The sequence below is a fragment of the Sycon ciliatum genome, chromosome 12, assembly GCF_964019385.1.
Source record: "Sycon ciliatum chromosome 12, ocSycCili1.1, whole genome shotgun sequence".
Taxonomy (NCBI): Eukaryota; Metazoa; Porifera; class Calcarea; order Leucosolenida; family Sycettidae; genus Sycon; species Sycon ciliatum.
In genome coordinates, this window is record NC_088654.1 from 17,200,696 (window position 1) to 17,205,811 (window position 5,116).

Genomic DNA, 5,116 nt, shown 5'->3' on the forward strand with positions numbered 1-5,116 from the left:
GCGGTGTTGCTATCTTAGTAAAATCAAGTGCATTTGGTCCTATTACCCACCGGACAGACCTACATCTTCCGCAATTCGAAGCTACCTGGGTAGAGATATCGCCATCCACTGGAACCTCTGCTTGCCCCACGCGCCAGCAGCCCATCCAAATTGCGGCTGTCTACCGCCCACCGTCCACCAACCCGCCAGTGATAGATAACTTTTACGCCTCATTTCAAAGCTGCTTGACTAAAATACGGACCCCTGGCTCGCCAGTCCTCATCATGGGAGATTTCAATGCTAAATGTTCCACCTGGTATGGAACAACAACAGACACTGCAGGCCACCACCTTTCATGTCTTCTTGACATGTTTTCCTTGCAGCAACACGTCACATTCTCGACCCACCGCTCCCACAAAGGCAATGAGGCTGCTCTGGACCTGATGATCACTGACACTGCAGCCAGCATGCGATCCGCGCCCCTCAGCCCCTCTCGGTCAGTCGGACCACTCAATTGTTCTCGGCCGTTTGTGCATCCCGACATGTACCACATCACCACCTGCACCCAACACTACACTGCCCTCCCATTCCTTCCAGATACCTGACTTCAGTCAGTTTGACATCTCCTCCATTCTTCCCACTCACCTAGTTGCTCTAAATGAATCCATTGCTAATTTGAACTGGCATGCTGCTCTCCAGTTGAAGCTTGGAGATCCAAACCGTACTGCTCCAGCATTTTATGACATCCTTCATGGTCTATGCTCCGCTTTCCTACCCACCCGGTCGCGCTCTTCAGCCCCTATAGCCTAGACGACGTACACCAAGTCCCCCGTGGCTGACACGTGCTGTTAAAGCTCAGCTGAAGAGGAAGCGAGACTCGTACAGCTTGTATCGCAAGTATCCTACCCCTGGCAATCACGAGCATTACAAGTGCGAACGTAACAAAGCACGAATCCTATCTAGAGAGGCTCACCGCCAGTATGTGTCCTCCATCATAGTAGCACTAACCCCTCATCCATTATTGCATCCACCCCTAGTTTGTTCAAGTTTGTTAAGCAGCTTCGTTCGCCGACCCCTGTTGGAAACCCAATCATCACTGAACTCCATGAAAATAACACTGTACACAACGACCCTACCCAGATTGCCAATGCTCTGAATCGCCAGTTCATCAGCTTTGGAACACCGGATGATCCTGCATGGTCTCTCCCTGGTATTCCATACCACGGGCTCCCAGCACTACCCTCTTTTAGCACTACTCCCACCGCCATTGCCCAACACATCCGTCGCCTAAAGCCCAAGAAGGCGGCAGGTGCAGATGGCATATCCCATGAACTCCTAAAAGCCCTGTCTCCTAGTATAGCTATCCTTCTCAGCCTAGTTTTCAACCAGTCCTTCGCCACCGGAATCTTCCCTGATATCTGGAAGGCAGCTGTGGTTGTGCCTATTTACAAGAATAAAGGCAGTAAACTGTCTGCATCCAATTACCGGCCGATTTCACTCCTTTCCACCATTTCAAAGCTCTGTGAACGTGTGGCATTTGGCCACTTATACCAGCATGTGAACCCGGTCCTTGACCCGTCACAGTCTGGATTTCGGCGAGGCGATTCGACCACCTGGCAGTTGCTGAGGCTTGTGCAGAAGCTATATGAATGCAAGGATCAAAAGCAATTTAGCCTCCTATGTTTTTTCGACCTGAGCAAAGCATTTGACACTGTCTGGACAAGGGGTCTCCTCCATAAGTTAGCAGCGTTTGGCGTAGCCGGGACGTGTCTGCAGTGGCTCACCAGCTATCTCACTGAACGTCGACAGAGTGTCCGAATTGGACATGCTCTGTCCGCCCCTCTAACAGTCCACTCTGGAGTGCCCCAGGGCTCTATCTTGGGGCCTCTATTGTTCATAGTACATGTATACGTTAATGATTTGGCAGGTTTGGATCACACCTCACTCTACGCGGACGATACAGCGCTCCATATACCCGAGCCAGGCTTATTGCAAGCCTGCGACTCGCTACAGTATCACATTAATCAAGTTGTGTGCTGGATGTCGAAGTGGAAACTCCGCCCCAATGTGTCGAAAACGGCAATCCTTTGTATCCCCCACGACCCTCCAGTGACCTCACCCTCTTTACGACTCGGCTTTTTACTTTCCCTGATGATCCCATTGCTATCAACATTGTTAAAAATCACAAACACCTTGGTATATTTCTTGATGAACACTTGTCCTGGGATTCGCACGTAACCTATATTGAAAAGCGAGTTTTCTCCGCGATAGGCTGCATTTTCTCCTCACATCTCCCATCTACACCATGGTTGTCGAATACAAATTTATCACTCTTATGTTCTTCCTTTGTTTGATTACTGCTCTCTCGTTTGGTCCTCCGGTCTATCCTCCGCTCTTATGCATCGGTTAGAAGTCACCCACCGTAAATTACTTCGATTAATATTTCGCATGCCCCCTCTGACCTCCTCTCAGACGCTACACATTTTGGCTTCCTCTTCCCCCCTCTCAGAACGCTTTCCCCACTCGGCATGCAAATTCATTCACCGTATTAAGCTTCAACTTGCTCCTCCTCATGCACTTGCGCATTTAAGCTGGTTCAATAATAGCTCGCGTACTGGATGTTCTCTCCATTTCCCACTTGCCAGGTCATCGATCCTTTTAAAATCCCCTCTGTTCAAGTCCTATTCTCATTGGTCTCGGCTTCCGCAGGAGGTAAAGTCTCGTGACACCTTCGCTGCATTTTGTTCCATTCTGCCCGCGCCTAAGGTGAATTGAATTGAATTCGTTGTTTTCCATTGCTAGCCTAATCTTCATACTGCTCTCTCCAGGTTCCTATAGTACTCCTTTTGTTTTCTTTTCTTTTCTCTTTTTCTTCTCCTTCTTTTTCTCAGTTGTCCCCATCATGGCTGGTTAAAATCGCCCGCATCACATGCTTATTGCACTATGTCATCGTGATTGTGAAATAATAATAATAATAATAATAAAAAGCATAGGATGTTATAAATTTTTCAATTCTCCTATTTTTTTTTAAGGAATATCCTGGGATTCGAACCCGCACTATCGCCCTACATGCATTCCCCCATACACTTCGCATTCATACCCATTCTTCCAAGTTGCTTCACGTTATTATCTTGCGTTTGAAAGCCCTATTTGAATATTGCGGGCAGCTGTATGTGGCCAGCTGTGTTTGATGGTACGGTACGGTACGGGAGACGGTGTCGTATTACCCTCGATCGTACCTGTCCCGTACCTATCCCCTACCGTACCGTGCCATCAAAGACGGCTGGCCACAATACATATTCAAATAGGGCTTTCAAATGCAAGATCACAATGTGAAACAACTTGGAAGAATTAGTATGTATTTAGAAAAGCGATCCTGTCAGCTTTTCTATTATTGTGTTCACATGGCAGAAAAAACGACACCGCTATGCTACGTAAGTTTCTACGTAAGGTGCTCGGTACTTCACTTAGGCTACGTAAGTTTCTACGTAAGGTGCTCGGTATTAGATCTACCAACGCGTGGTAGCCGCGTGCTGTGCACGTGCACGGCAGACATTGTGTTGCATGCAGTGCAGTCCGTTTTCGGATGTGCATGCGCGAGGAACTTCCTTCTTTGGAACTGCTTCTTGCATGAGCTGTTTCGGATATTTCGTGTCCTGGCTTATTTCGCTTCGGCTCTGCTGAGACCTCTTTTCACGGAATATTACTCAATGACAGGTGAGTTGACCAGTTCCCTTTGATTCATTTGCTTGTGTTGACTCTTTCATTTACGAAAAGTGTGCTGATTTTAGGTGGAATACAATAATGGAAAAGCTGACAGGATCTCTTTTCTATATTATTAACTTTTCTGCTGTCGAGGCCTCCTTTTACGGGATACTCAATGACAGGTGATCTCTGAATTGACCAGCTTCCTTCGATTCATTTGCTTATGCTCACCCTTTCATTTACGGAAACGTGTGCTGATGTTATTCGGATTTAGATCCATTCGTATCTCTTTGCCCTTGCCAACAGTGTGCGAAGAACGCGAGTTCACCTTCTTTACGGTAAGTAAGGCTTATGTTGCTGCTGAGGCTTAGATGTGTTGTCGAAATATTCATGTTCATTGTACATTGGTACGTTACAAGTAAGGCACTGGTCATGATTACTTCCGGCATTCCGTGCTCCGATCATAGGGTAGAATCTGAATTTTGCAGTGGCATAGCATCGTTGGCAGTTCCCAATCTGGAGGGAAAGGTTCAAGGACGCATTGGCCGAGTACTAGTATGCAAAATAAATGTATCAGGGAAAATCTCCATTATGGAGAGGTTCATGCATTCAGTGACTTGTTTGCTTCATACGAAACAAGCCAATGGGTGCAGTCTCGTCTCGTGAAAATCTCGTACGATCGGATTTGTGAGTCTGGGCTGTTTGATTTGTGAGTAGCGCCGAGATTGCACTGCCCCAAATAAAGTTGCGTGCCGGTAGAGCAAGAATTACGACCTGCAATCTGTTTGTAGTACCTGCAAGAATGTGCTGTACATGTATCGCATTTTCTCTGTTGTTGTTTCAGTTGCCGTCATGTTGCTAAAGAAAGGTTCAGTGACTCATTTCTTTCATAAAAGACGAGTCAATGGTTTGGTCTGGCTTCGAATCTTTCGCTGTAGAAGAAATCTATTCGTGTCTCTATTGGAGAAATAATTGTATTCACTCGTTATAAAATAGGGTTAAGACAAACTCACAGAGCAAATGCCATCGGTCCCTTGATGTTCGTCCTAAAGAGGTTTGACTGGATATCATTCATACTCCCCCAAAGTCGTGCAACATGTTATTATTATGGAGTGCCTTGTTTATCTCTCAGTACCTCCAACCATATATCCTTGCCCCTTATATCCTCAGGATCAGTGTAGTTGTTGGAACGAGGTGTCGGACTCAGCAATGTATTTGTTTACATTTTAATACATGTTTATTGTTCCTACTTTGCTGTGTTGTTTTAGACAATCGTGGACTTGTAACACTTTGAAGTCATTGAACTGCTTCCAAAAGTTTTATCGACATCAACAGGATTACGATTTCACTACAATATGATGCCGGATGACCATATCACGACAACCCATGACTACAATTATAAACACAGAATCAACAAAAACATCTGCGGCAC